The 15,185-nt window shown below is 47.5% G+C and overlaps 1 protein-coding gene across 2 annotated transcripts in view; it reads right to left on the bottom strand.

The window, feature by feature from the left end:
- ST6GAL1 (ST6 beta-galactoside alpha-2,6-sialyltransferase 1) overlaps positions 1 to 14,952 on the bottom strand; it is a 151,109-nt gene extending 136,157 nt beyond the window's left edge. The window contains exon 1 of one of the 2 annotated variants that reach the window (XM_063620494.1): positions 14,614 to 14,952. The gene's annotated coding sequence lies outside the window, so the exon portion shown is untranslated. The remainder of the gene's footprint in view (positions 1 to 14,613) is intronic. The other variant, XM_063620493.1, reaches the window with a different exon arrangement.
- Between the last annotated feature and the right edge of the window lie 233 nt (positions 14,953 to 15,185).

Genomic DNA, 15,185 nt, shown 5'->3' with positions numbered 1-15,185 from the left:
TTTTAAGAAGGCATATGGCCTCTCAGCTGGAGACTTTTTCCCAGAGTTACTTACAGCCAGGTGTGTCTATCCATGTGACTAAGTCTTGGCCAATGGAATGTGAGAAAAAGCGATGCATGCTTCCGCAGACTCTCCAATTACCCTTTGGAAGGGTCACCTTTGTATGATCTTTAGATCTTTAAGTGCTTTATCTTTTTTCTCAGCATAGGCTGTGATTTTCTTCAAGCCTTCCTTCTCTGTTAGCAATTTAATTTTCAACAGATTCTGTTATATTTCCTGTTAACTTTTTCCGTAATGACATTGTTTATATCCTCAATGTCTTCCTTGGCTCTGTAATTACCTTTTTTATTTCATTGAGTAGTTTCATCATCTTGTCTTTGGGATCCGATTAATTAGTTTTCAATAATCTTGATTTTGCATGAATGAATTCCCCATACTGCCTCTCCTACCCGAGAGCCAACTCTAACCCAGGAATTATCTTGGAGGATGGGGAGAATAGGCAAAAGACGTCCTATTCACCATTAAGTGAGAGAATAATTTTGCTCATATGTTATGCCCTCCAACTTCCCAACTCCTACTCATCCTTAAAGGGACAGCTCAAGGCCCATTTGCCCCACGTTCCTCCAGCCAACTGTGATTGTTCCTGTTCCAGTCCCCAAAGGGTTTCTCCAAACTAAAGGATTCACAGGCACTGCCTGGGCTCACAAATGAACCTGGAGCTTTTGAGAAATGGGATGAATCTTCTCCCTCTTCACACATGGTTGGGCACACAAAGATTTTATTTGAAGATTTCTGGATTACTGATTAGCTGGATAAAAAGGAAGGTAAACCCTAGAACCAAGACTCAGAAAAGCTGTCAACATCAGACCCACTAGTCCCAATTTAACAAAAAGTTGGATAACACCACGAGGCAGGTGGAAAGAGGAGGATTCGGCAAGGGATGTTGTCCTTGAAACATTAAAAGAGAGGGAACAGCCGGGCGTGGTGGCTCACGCTTGTAATCCCAGCACTTTGGGAGGCCGAGGCGGGCGGATCGCGAGGTCAGGAGATCGAGACCATGGTGAAACCCCGTCTCTACTAAAAATACAAAAAAATTAGCTGGGCGTGGTGGCGGGCGCCTGTAGTCCCAGCTACTCGGAGAGGCTGAGGCAGGAGAATGGCGTGAACCCGGGAGGCGGAGCTTGCAGTGAGCAGAGATTGCACCACTGCACTCCAGCCTGGGCGACAGCGAGACCCCGTCTCAAAAAAAAAAAAAAGAGAGGGAACAATTGTCTTAGCCAGCAAGCCAGACCCTCACAGCCTGCCTCTGCAGGCACTGAAGTGGAGGCTGAGACATGGGCTCTGGAGGCAAGCAGGCCTATGTTCAAGTCCACGCAACTCAACACACTCACGGTCTGACTTTGAGCAAGTCACTGAATCTCCTTCAACCTTTGTTTCCTCACCTATTAATTTGAGATAATAGGCTGGGCATGGTGGCTCACGCCTGTAATCCCAGCACTTTGGGAGACTGAGTCAGGCGGATCTTGAGGTCAGGAGTTTGAGACCCAGCCTGACCAACATGGTGAAACCCCGTCTCTACTAAAAATACAAAAATTAGCCGGGCATGGTAGTGTGCACCTGTAATCCCAGCTACTCAGGAGGCTGAGACAGGAGAATGGCTTGAACCCCGGAGGCGGAGCTTGCAGTGAGCCAAGATCGCACCACTGCACTCCAGCCTGAGCAACAGAGCGAGACTCCGTCTAAAAACAAACAAACAAAAATTTAGATAATAATAGTGTATGCAGTGTTATGAAAATTCTATTAAATAACGCATGTAATGGTTCCAGCATCAAGTCCCGCCACTTCATGCTTCATGCATTTCTCTCCAGGAATATCAACCTGCTAGTGTTTCCCTGACATACACAATGAGCCATTTCTCACCCTCAAATCTTTGCTCCTGCAGCCTTCCCCTGCCCCCAAAATGCTCATTTCCCAGAGGCTAACAGCTACTACCTTCTAAGACACAGCTTGTGTGTTGCCTCTTCCAGAAATCTTTCCCAAACTCACTGGTTCTTCTTCCCATCATCTGTGCACACCCAAATCATAATATTTATCACACTATATTGTAATTAATATGTGCATATCTGCCTTCAACTAAGCTCTGGAAGCAACAGACTATGGGGATTATTTGGATCTGTGTTCTAAAAATGAGCATTGCAGGCCCAGCACAGTGGCTCACGCCTGTGATCCCAGCACTTTGGGAGGCCGAGGTGGGTAGATCACCTGAGGTGAGCAGTTTGAGACCAGCCTGGCCAACACGGCGAAACCCCATCTCTACTAAAAATACAAAAATTAGCTGGGTGTAGTGGTGGGGGCCTGAAACTTTGGATGAGTTTCTAGCCCTTTCTGAAGCTTGGTTTTCTTATTTGCAAAATGGAGCTAATGATACCGACACAGCAGATCTTCCTATGATGATTGGATGAGAGAACACACAACATGCCTAATGAGGGCCAGGCACACAGCAAAAGCCCAGAAGATGGTAAATTTTGCCACGTTTCCTTCACCAGACTCGGTTAAGACTTAAATCAAAACATTCTTCTTCACTTGCAGGAAAGAAAGGGATCAGCCTTAAACACGGTGGGTGCCCTCAATTCCAGCACAGAGGACCATCGAGAGGTTGTAAAGGGTACAGCGTTCCTAAAATTAAAGCTGGACGCTCAGCACTGTGCTAAGGAAAACTCCATCAACCAAGAGATGGATGCAGATTTACAAAGACTGCAATGAAAAAAATTTACAGCCATCCTCCTGGGACACGTAGTTCTTTTCCAGTTGCCAGATTTCCTGGTCATCTAAAGTGTATGTAATATATTTATTCCTGGGGAAATAATTTATGAATACAAGGTCAAAGGGAGCTGAAGCCAAGGACAGAACAGGGAGAGAATTGCCAAGATCCAAGGGAAACAAGGCTTAAGCCTCCTTTGATGGCTTCCATCTTATTCCACCTTCTCAGAGCAGGCGAAAACTACTTCATTACATTGTCTATAACTTGTCCCACCCCTTTAGTTCTAGTTTGCACCTTTCTGCTTCTTGCCCCATAGTCACAGAGTCTCAAAGCTGGAGGAGGCCTAAGTGGGCATTGAGGTCAACCCCTCTGCAATGCGGAAGTCCTCTGATGGCAAACAAGTTTACTTGCAACTTTTTTTTTTTTTTTTGAGACGGAGTCTTGCTCTGTCACCCAGGCTGGAGTGCAGTGGCACGATCTCGGCTCACTGCAAGCTCCGCCTCCTGGGTTCACGCCATTCTCCTGCCTCCACCTCCCGAGTAGCTGGGACTACAGGCACCCACCACCACGCCCGGCTAATTTTTGTGTTTTTAGTAGAGATGGGGTCTCACTGTGTTAGCCAGGATGGTCTCAATCTCCTGACCTCATGATCCGCCCGCCTCGGCCTCCCAAAGTGCTGGGATTACAGGTGTGAGCCACCGTGCCCAGCCTACTTGCAACTTTTGCTTGGATCACTTTATACCACGGCAGTGGCTTCCTTGTAACATAGCTTGTTCCATTGTTGGGTAGCTCCGTTAAGTCAGTTCTTCCTTATTTGTTTTCCTGCAACTCTTTCCCCTCCTCACCCACCCCCATCTTGCTTCTCCCCTCTGCAGCAGCCACTCAGTGTGACTCTAATGAAGTGTGATTTCTTCCACATGAAAAGGATGCCTCTTATTTTTATCTCTTGCAGACTAGAAAGTCCTAGTTTCCACATTTATTCCATCTCCGATATGCTGTCCTAAGCCACTGTCATCCGAGTAGCCAATTTCTGGGTGTGCATCATTTTATCACTCTCTGGAGGGGACCCAGGGAAGCATAACACTCCAGGTAGGTTTGAACAACCAGACAAAGTACAATATAACTGTAACAATCCCTCCTCCAGAGCCCAAGATCAAACACTCCTTTTCTTCAGTTCTCTCCTCCCTCCCTACCACTTAAGTGCCAGTTCTCCCACGAGGTCCTGTTCCTGACCCCGAGACCAGAAACAAACTTGGAAGGCCCAAGGATGGTGAGAGGGGGAGGGGAATGTGATGACGCAGCTCAGTTTTTGCACTTGCAGCTGAGGACACCAAACCAGGCAGGCTACCTCCAAAAATAACCTTCCATGCAAACAGCCTCTTGGTAGCTTCCTGAGAGCCCTTCAATTCAGCTTTCCAGAGTGCAGACCCCAGTGTTTCTGTGCCCACTCTCTCACCATCCTTTCCAGAACTTGATGGACTAGGTTCATTTAACCCACTGACATTTACGACCATCTTTCCATATGTTTGAGGTCTAAAAACACTTAGAAATATATTTTTATGGGAATACATAGATGTCCATCAACAGAAGATTGGTAAGGTAAACACATTCAAAATATAGAATGCAATGCAGCTATGAAAAAAAAATAGGCCGGGCGCGGTGGCTCACGCTTGTAATCCCAGCACTTTGGGAGGCCGAGGCAGGCGGATCACGAGGTCAGGAGATCGAGACCACGATGAAACCCCGTCTCTACCAAAAATACAAAAAATTAGCCGGGCGTGGTGGCGGGCGCCTGTAGTCCCAGCTACTCGGAGAGGCTGAGGCAGGAGAATGGCGTGAACCCGGGAGGCGGAGCTTGCAGTGAGCCGAGATTGCGCCACTGCACTCCAGCCTGGGTGACAGAGCAAGACTCCGTCTCAAAAAAAAAAAAAAAAAAAAAGAAAAAAAAATAAACACTGACATGGGAAGACCTCCAACACACACAGTAAAATGAACAAGGCAAGTTTGTAAATGGACTAGTATGATGCCAGGAATGTCCGATCTTTTGGCTTCCCTGGACCACATTGGAAGAATTATCTTGGGCCACACATAAAACACACTAACACTAATGATAGCTGATGAGATCAAGAAAAAAGAAAAACACAAAAAAAAAACCTCATAATTTTTAAAGAAAGTTTATGAATTTGTGTTGGGGCCGCATTTAAAGCCATCCTGGGCTACATGCGGCCCCCACGCCACGGGTTGAACAAGTTTGATTGTAATCCATCTACTGAGTTTTAAAAATGTATTTGCATATAACCACAAATACATATATAAATGTGTACAGATGGGCTAGAAGGACAGACATGAAACTGCAAACAGTAGTCACTGCAAAGAGAAGTGGAATGAGGGAGGAATGGCATAAGCTGAGGGGTTAATTTTTTACCCCATGTGAATATTCTAAAAAAAACCATTTCATTTATTATTTATGTGAAGAAGCCTCCCAGTCTTACATGTATGTTTCATTTGATAATCTCAGAGCTGGAAGGGGCTGCACAGGGCTGAGAGTTGATTCTCTGAGGTGGCATACCCAGGGTGGCATGCATTTGTCCAAGGTCACAGAGCTAGCCAGCAACAGCCAGAGACCACAAGTCACAGTCCAGGTCTTGAAATAATGGGTGTCCCAGTGGATTAAGGAGAGGACTTTTACTTGATTACTAAATCAGATCAACTCCTATTTTATTTGAGTCAAAAATTCCTACTTGGGTGTAACAGCAAGTTAGAGGAGACCAAGAATCATCAAAGTCAGAGGTGGAAAAGGGACCCTGTCTTCCCACAGAAGGGGTGTGAGAGAGGGCCTGCTACCAAGGACTGGGACCTTCTCTAGGTCCTTGCCCTCATCCATAAAGCAGAGGGAAGGGGCTAACTAACAGAGGGGATGGGAGATTTGCAAGCGTGGGGCGTTGTGTGTGTCAGGTGCTCATCTGAGCTACCACCACATCTTCGGCATGAGAGACCGGCAGCAACCCTCCCTGAATGCATTCTGGTGAGGCTGCAGGTGGCAGTCAGGGACCTAAACTGCAATATGGAGGCTGCCTCTCAGGAAGGGAAGGCTGGGCTCGAGTCTGATTTAGGTCCAACTCACATTTGAGCCACTTGAGCTGTCACATAGGTTATCTCATTTAATACTCACAAAATGTTTACAAATATGCTCCAAGAAATTCAAAAGTCACTTTCTAAAAGCATAAATCCATTAAGGGGTGGGGCCCTTATTTGAAATCAGGTTTCCTGACTCCGAATTCAGTGCTCCTTCCACCCTGTCTGTTTTCGACACAGCAAGGCCTCCTTACTTGGGCAGTAAAGCTTAAGAAGTGCCCAGGCTGGAAGCTGGGCACGGTGGCTCATGCCTGTAATCCCAGCACTTTGGGAGTCCAAGGCAGGAGGATCAGTTGAGTCCAGGAGTTCAAGCCTGGGCAACACGGTGAGACACCCATCTCTACAAAAAAAATAAATAAAATTAACTGGGTGTGGTGGTGCGTGCCCGTAGTCCCAGCTACTCGGAGGCTGAGGCAGGAGGATCGCTTGTGCCTGGGAGGTCAGAGACTGCAACGAGTCATGATCATCCCACTGCACTCCAGCCTGGGTGACAGTGCGAGACCCTGTCTCAAAAAAGAAAAAAAAAAAAAGGTCCTAGGTTGACTTTCTGTCTCTCTTCTAACTCCCAATCCTCCCTACACACACATACACACACACAGTCCCATGACTGCGACAGCAGAGACAGGCTCCTAGCCAGCACAACTCAGTGCCTCAAATATGCATCATGTGACTGAAATAGCTATGGCTCGGCTGATAAGATGTCTGGGATGTACTTCCATGTAATCTGGGGTTGACGATGGGGTTACAGATCAGCCACGCGTTTCAGTCATAGTTGAAGCCAGGTGATATGATATAGGGTTCCTTACACTCTTCTTTGTGCTTTTGTATGTCTGAAATTTTCCATAATAAAAAACTTTTTTTTTTTTGATGCATCATGTGAGTGATCATTTCTCTCTCAACTTGTCACTTGGTGGGGGTTTCCATTTTAATTAACTTTCTGCTTCCCTCAGCACAGAAAACCAAACAATGGCCTGCTGTCACGGTAAGAAAAAATATCAGGAGCAAAAGTGTGCGGCTTGTGAAAACCTCAGTTATAACAATAACAGCTATTACTTAACTGAATGCTTCTTGTATACCTGGCACTGTACTGAGCCTTTTGCCCACGATTTCATCTAATGCTCATAATCACCCCATGAGATAAGGTCTGTTATCCCCATTTTACAGAGAAGGAGATTGAAGCTTAGTAAGCTTAAGTAGCTTGTCCAAGTCTACATCGGTCATACATAGTGGGCAAGAATGCAAATCCCGAATTGCTTGTGCTGTTAGTTTTTCCCATTCCCACAATAGATATTTAGCTACTTTAAGACTTTATAGGTAATCGAACTAAATCCATGAAGTTTTAAAAATGGTCATACCCTTTAAAGTATAACCCAGTAATTTCAACTTTAGGACTATCCTATGGGAATCATCTGGAAAATGAACAGAGATTCCTTCATAATAAATAAAATAAATATTTTATTTTATTTCATTTCATTTCCTTTTGAGACAGAGTCTCGCTCTGTCACCCAGTCTGGAGTGCAGTGGTGCGATCTCACCTCACTGCAACCTCCGCCTACCGGGTTCCAGCAATTCTCCCACCTCAGCCTCCTGAGTAACTGGGATTATAGGCACCTGCCACCACGCCTGGCGGTTTTTTGTATTTTTGGTAGAGACGGGGTTTCACCATGTTGGCCAGGCAGGTCTCGAACTCCTGACCTCAGGTGATCTGCCTGCCTCAGCCTCCCAAAGTGCTGGGATTACAGGAATGAGCCACCACACCTGGCTCTTCAGATATTTTAATCACAGTGTCAATTACAATAAGAGAAAGTTAGATGTGGTTGGCTGCCCAGTGTGGCCTCATGCAGGAGGCTGTTCCCACTGCTCCAGGCATTGGTGACTCCCTCCTCACGTTGGCACGGCATCCTGCACTAATCTCTTGTTACCCCTCCCTCCTCCTTTGAACTATGAGCTTCTAAAAAACTAAGCTCTTCTTATTTGTCTTTGGTTTAGAGGGGGCACTCACATATGTGGTGAATAAATTAACATGTGACCCTGGAGTTGCTCGTTTAAACACATGCAGACATTGAAGACTGGGGTATTAAAGTTAAGTTTTTGAAGGTCACAAGGGCAGACTGGAACTCAAGGTCACGTGCAGGGCTCTTCTCTCCCCACTGTACTGTCAGTACCTGTAGACTTCTAAAGAACCGATGGGTGATGGCTGAACATTTGAGGCAATGATGGGAAAGGCAGAGGCAGTTGGAGCCTCCTGAAATTTTACAGGCCCTCACTGAAATGATCAGATCCCAGGGGCCCACACAACTTTGGAGACGCAAAACAGCTGATATGGGTGACGATGAAAGGATATCGCTTTAATGCAATGTTAACCATGAAATATATATATGGGAAGGTTAAGCAAGAAGGCAAGAGACATAACTGCACATACAGTATGTTCTCAACCATTTACAAAAAATAAATCCATTTAAAAAAAAAAGAAGGAAAATTGCCAACTGTTAAGAGGGGTTGTCTTTGGATAGCGGAATTTTTTTCTGTTTCTCTATGCTTTTTTGTACAGTACTTTCCAAATTATCCTCAACGGTCAAGCTTTTTTTTTTTTTTTTTGAGACAGTCTTGCTCTGTCACCCCAGCTGGAGTACAGTAATGCAATCTTGGCTCACTGCAACCTCCGCCTCCAGGGTTCAAACGATTCTCCTGCCCCAGCCTCCAAAGTAGCTGAGATTACAGGCACCCGCCAACCATGCCCGGCTGATTTTTGTGTTTTTAGTAGAAATGGGGTTTCACCATGTTGCCCAGGCTGGTCTTGAACTCCTGACTTCAGGTGATCCAGCTGCTTCGGCCTCCCAAAGTGCTGAAATTACAGGCATGAGCCACAGTGCCGGGCCCCTAGCTTTATTTTTATAATCAGAATAAATAAAATTTAAATCACTACATTGACTCTGAAGGCTAACCTGACCTTTCTAATATAATAATCACTTAGAAAATCATCTCAGTATTTTAATATGGTGAAACTGCACTGCTCAATGCTACTGTTACATATAAGCCTATCAAAAATACACCTATAGGAGTCAGAATGCCATCATATAGTTTTCTGCAGACAAGCAAGAAAAAATTCATTTGCCTCTAATTCAGTTCTTATAGAACAAATCACTGATACTACATCGGAGCAACTAATTCCCTGTCTAAATTCTTAGGAATCTAATGGTCCAGAACAATTACTGTGAATTTCATTAACAAATTATTCCTGTATATTTTTAATGCAACCATGTCCTCATATTTATGGAGGGCCAGATTTTCTCTGAAGCCTTCCCTCTTGTACTCTGTCACTTACCACCTGCTCTTGCGTTTATTCATGAAGAGAAGGGGACCCCAGAGGTCAATATTGAGATAAATTAGATCAATTTTCTCTGGGCTCCTGAGGGCAATTTCTAAAGGAGAGCCAGAAGTGTTTTAAGCAAGGGTAGTAGAGCTAGGCTGGGCTTCCCTCGGGCAAAGAATGGGTGGGTCTCCATGCTCTTTGTAATCCCCCAGGCTAAGCACAAGACCACCTCCACCCCCACCACCTGTTTGTCAGTAAATACAGAATACATACATAGAATGACTTGAGATTTTACTCACTTATGTGTGAAGGTTCTGGTTTTAATTTTTTTTTTTTTTTTTTTACTAGTTCTAGTCACCTTAGAGTCACACAAACTTCACAACTACTCAAAGCCTCCCTTGATAGTTTGGCAGGCCTTGCTTTACAGCTCTTTGTGACAGGTGAGGTCTTCTAATCTGAGCACATGAGCTTACCCTATGGGGTCATTCTCCCACTAACATTCCCTAACACTTTAAAAGCTGGTCTCACACCAGTCAGAATGGATATTATCAGAAAGTCAGAAAGTAACAGATGCTGGCAAGGTTGCAGAGAAAAGGCAATGCTGATACACTGTTGGTGGGAGTGTAAATTAGTTCAACCATTGTAGAAAGCAGTGTGGGGATTGCTGGAAAAACTAAAAATAGAACTGCCATTGACCCAGCAATCCCATTACTCAGTAAATACCTGAAGGAATATAAATTGTTCTACCATAAAGACACACGCCCGCATATGTTCACTGCAGCACTATTCACAACCGCAAAGACCTAAATACCCATTAACAGTAGCCTAGATAAAGAAAATGTGGTACATATTATATATACCATGGAATACTATGCAGCCATAAAAAAGAATGAGATCATATCCTCTGCAGGAACATGGACGGAGCTGGAGGTCATTATCTTTAGCAAACTAATGCAGGAGCAGAAAACCAATACCACATGTTCTTACTTGTAAGTGGGAGCTAAATAATGAGAACACATGGACACAAAGAGGGGAAACAACAGACACCAGGGCCTTCTTGAAGGGTGGAGGGTGGCAGGAGGAAAGGGAGCAGGGAAAATAATTACTGGGTACTAGGTTTAGTACCTGAGTGACTAAATACTCTGTCCACCAAACCCCCATGACACAAGTTTACCTGTGTAACAAACCTGCACACATACCTCTGAACCCAAAATAAAAGTTAAAAAAAAATAAAATTTTTGATCGAGACCATCCTGGCTAACAAGGTGAAACCCCGTCTCTACTAAATATACAAAACTTAGCCAGGCATGGTGGCAGGTGCCTGTAGTCCCAGCTACTCAGGAGGCTGAGGCAGGAGAATGGCGTGAACCTGGGAGGTGGAGCTTGCAGTGCGGCAAGATTGCACCACTGCACTCCAGCCTGGGCAACAGAGCGAGACTCCGTCTGAAAAAACAATAAATAAATAAACAAATAAATAAATAAAATTTTTTAAAAGCTGGTAAGCACTCAAGCCTGCCAAAAGATCTGACCAGTCATAAGAATGCGTCATGTGACTTACTGCCCTCAACAAGCCCAGGAGATTCATACACCTTACTCCCCTCACTTTACACAATGCAGAGGCAGCCTGCTGGTTTTCTGTTGTTGTTGTTTTGTTTTGTTTTCTGTTTTTGAGACAGGGTCTCGCTATGTCCCCAAGCTGGAGTACAGTGGCGAGATCTCGGCTCACTGCAACCTCCACCTCACAGGCTCCAGCGATTCTCCTGTCTCAGCCTCCCAAGTAGCTGGGACCACAGGAGTGTGCCACCACACCCAGCTAATTTTGTTCTTTTATTTTTTGTAGAGATGGCGGTGGGGGAGGTAGTCTCACTATGTTGCTCAGGCTGGTCTCAAACTGCTGCGCTCAAGGAATTCGAACCCTTCCCTCCTCGGCCTCCTGAAGTGCTGGGATTACTGCAGTGAGCCACCGCGCCTGGCCCAGCCTGCTGGTTTTAAAGTAATACTGGAGGCAGGAAGATGACCCCAAACCCCTCCTATGGCCTGAGCATCTTCGGCTCCGCTGGAACAGCCTGTGCAGAGACCGGGCAAGGAGGACTCTCACTGTACGAAGAAGGAAACTGGAGCCCAAGAGGTTAAGTAGCATCAACAGCTAAGTGGCGCCTCTCTCTTCTGTCTTCTCACTGCCTCTTGCCTTATGATTTCATACAAAGCAGCCCCTAAATGGGGAAGCACAAGACAGAGAGACATGGAGGAACCCAGCACAAGAGTAAAGTGAACCATTTAGCAAACACTAAAGAAAGCTGATCCCCAGAGATAACTGCACTATTCAGCATACCTACCACTGGGATCCCTGGCTTTGCTTAATAACCAAACCTATTAAAATCCATAAGGAATTGGCTCTCTGACTTAAAGGGTGTTGTTATAACAACCATAACTTTGGCTTTTCTCTGGAGTACCAACAACTGGTTTGATGCAACCATTTCCCTTTTACGCAAAAAGGGGCACTAAAAGTAGACCATGCATTGTTGTGTATCATTGGGCAAGTAATTTCTCTTCTCTACGCCTCAGTTTTCCCATCTGGAAAGAAAAAGGGTCCAGTCACATGATTTCTTAAGTTCCTTACAGGGTCAGCGTCCTGGTGAGACAACTATACTGCAGTGCCAAGTGGAATTGATGTAGGATTTTTCTTCTTGGTCCTCCGGCCAGCAACGCCCCACCTGTGCCTCGCTCAGCCATGCAGGTGTGTCCCAGCTCACTGTATTATAGCTTGTACCTGCGTTCGGTGGTTCCGAGCTCTTGCACCACACCAAAGAATAATGAGGATACACTGGACATTGAAGGGAGAGGAAGGCAGATAAGAATTTTATTGAGTGTTGAAAACAGCTATCAGCAGTGAGGGGACACGGGGTTGGTCCCCTACCTGAAGACGGAAAAGTTCCCCAGTGTGGCTGAGTCAGGGGCCTTTTATGGACTCAGAATAGGGAGTGCACGCTGACCAGTTTGTGAGTATGCAAAAAAGATTAAAGCAAAGACACCACTCAAAGGTGGGCATGGCGGCAGCGTAGAAAACCAATTAGGAAAAGGTGGGTATATGTAAAATAGCTGAAAGGTAGGGATCAATTAGGGGAAAGCACGCCAAACAGACAAGTTCTCACTCTGGTCTGAGGATTTAACTCGTAGCTTGGCTTTCAGGCTTTAAACTGTCTTTGGCCTGGAGGTGGGGGTTTCACCAGGTACCCGCCCCTATCTGCCTTGGCATCCGGCTGCCTCCTGTTGCTACCAGAATCACATTGAAAGTGAAACACGCTGGAAACTCTAAGGAAAAGAAACAAGTGTAACTAGGAGATAACAGGGACAGTGCAAAACAACATGTTAACTTTGGGGAAATCCGGCTTCTCAGTATTTTTTTGGTTTTCCTACTTCTCCGCCAAATACAAAAATAAGCAGCTACTTCCATGGGACTCTCATTAAAAAAAAGTAACTTTAATAAGATCCATGAAAACAATGCTTTGTTCTCCCACAAGTGGCTCAGGAGTAGCTTGCTAAGAGACACTTTCTTCCCCGTGGGGCTGATGTCAACAGCCCATGCTTTTGCCCAAACAAAGGCCTCCTGGCACAAGGATGAGAGGCAAAACATCTGAATCTCCGTAGCTGGCCTTATTCCAATTTGAGGGGAAGGGGCAGCCAGGAGAGAAAAATAACTAAGGTTTTGAAAGGCTAGAAGGAGTAAGGAATTACTAAATCTATTTTTTCTCAAAAGAATAAAGAACTCTTGAAAGGGATAATGGAAGGGTGCAGCTTTCGATTTGAATTACTCTCTTTGTTTAACGCTATTCTGCCTAAGGCCACGGCCTTTTAAGCCAATCACAGAATCCCGGTTTTGCCTTTAGTTGCCCGCAGAGCGATGCAGTGGGAGTTGGGAGACCCACACTCAAGTGTTCTCTCTGTGGCCCGTTTCACCCGGTTTAAACTTGGACAAGTGGCTCAACTCTCCGGCCTCAGCTTCCTGCCTGTAAAATGAGAAGGCTCCCTAGATGCTCTCTAGACCTTTTCAATAACAGTGGAATAGGATTGGAGGCTCTCCAGTTCCCCCCAGGGACAGGTTAATCTTCAGCCACACTAGCCAAGGTGAGGCAGCAGCCCGCCCGCTCAGCAGGCACACACTGGGGCGGCGGCGTCTCCATTCCTGCTCACACTGCACGCCCACAACCTGCACCAACACCATGGCCTCAGAGACCAATTCACCGCGAAACCATCTCCCTGCTGCAGACCGTGTCTGATTAACATCTGCAAAGCTGAGCTGAGCATATATAAGCAAAGAAAAAGCAAACAAACAAGAGTCCTCTCTTTCCGGACCTCGGAATTTCTTTCAAATAAACTCCGAACTGAAAATTGCACGTCCCCAGCTAGAACACGAGGTCTCGGCTGGCCTTGCTTGCGAAAATGCATTAACAAGCCAAAAGGGGCTAGTGACATCTGGAGTGTCTGGGCACACGGACACGGGTCTCAGAGGCAAAGCGCAAGACCGCACTGGGCGACGCGTACATTCTTCCCGCAGGCTGAGGAGGCGCCCAAAAGATCCCCACAGAGGCAATCGCCGGAGTGCGGGGACAATAGTGCGCCCAGCACTGTCTTTTTTTGAGGGGCACCCTTAGACCCTTAACCCAACCCACTTCTCTAAGAGACCTCCAGGAGGTGAAGGCGAGGGGTGGTCCACTTCACCCAAACGAATGCGCCACGGCCGGGGACCGACTTTCAGCCTGGAGTAACCTTTTTGTAGCTGCTTTCTTGTTTTGGTTTCCCTTTTTAAGTCTGGCAGTTTAGTCTGATGCCCAAGCGGTACCTTTTAAATGTCTCTCTCGCCCTCTTCCAGCAAGTGGCGCCTCTAGAGCCACTCCCTCCCCGGAGGCTGAGACAATGGCCCGGCACCGCAGGGCGGCCCCTAAGGGTTTGCGGTGCGTCCAGATCTCCGGGCAGGGCGCAAGTGCGTTTGTTATGGTGCCTGTGCCCCCTCCGCTGCCGCGGGCCTCAATTTGTCGATCCGTAAACCCAGAAGGCTGGATCTGAAGGAACCCGGACTCTGCAAGGCGCACCGCCCCCCCGCCAGCCCGCCCAATACTGACGGTGCCGTGGAGAAATCTGTGTTCCCCGGGGCTGCGCGCACGTGGGTTTGTTGTGGATCCGCAGGCTCGCGGAGCCCTTTGGCCCCGACAAAAATACACACACCCCCAGCCAAAAGGCGGCCAGCCCGGGAGCCAAGGCAGCTGAGGCGGAGCTGGAGAGAGATTCCCTGCGCCCTAGGCGCGCCACGGACCCCGCGGCTCCGCTATCCTCCCGCGTCCCTTTGCATCACACTGCTCCCGGGAGAGCCCGGGCCGCGCCGCCGCCCACCGCACCCCGTACTCACTCGCTGCACTCTCGGCCGCGGAGGCTGCGGTTGCTCAGCCCGCTCGTTGGCGGCCGCCCGCTCCGCGCCCACGCCGGTCGGTACAGTCTCCCTTTGTTAGCGCCAGGCAGTGCCCCAGGCGTCTTCCCCAGGCCGGCCCTGCCCAGGACTCCCCTCCCCCAGGTGACTCCAGAAAACGCGTTCGGCAAGGGCAGGAGCGCCCGGGAGCTGGGAACCCCACTAGGGAGTCTCGGAGGAGGGGTCCGCTGGGGAGGAACGGGGTACAGAAGACGCAGAGTGTAAGGGACTGGAGAAGGAAGGAAGAAGAGCGCGGCGGAGGGGCGGGAAGGAAGCGAGTCGCCTCCGTATGCAAATAGAGTTGCGAAGACTGGGTCGGTCTCCGCCCCCACTCCACCTCTCGCCACCGGCCACACCGCGCCCCAAACCGGCCTGGAGGTCGCTAGCGAGCGGGCTTGGGGTTAAAGATTCCTGATGAGGGCACTGGGTGATGCTAGAATCCTGCCTGCCCTCAAGGAGGGTGGATCGAGGGCCGAGTGGGAGGGGCCACGCGGCTGCGCAAGGACCCCTAAATG

This window comes from Symphalangus syndactylus, chromosome 17, assembly GCF_028878055.3.
Source record: "Symphalangus syndactylus isolate Jambi chromosome 17, NHGRI_mSymSyn1-v2.1_pri, whole genome shotgun sequence".
In the NCBI taxonomy this organism is placed as follows: Eukaryota; Metazoa; Chordata; class Mammalia; order Primates; family Hylobatidae; genus Symphalangus; species Symphalangus syndactylus.
Note: the sequence above shows the minus strand (reverse complement) of the source record. Positions and strands in the feature narration are given on the sequence as shown.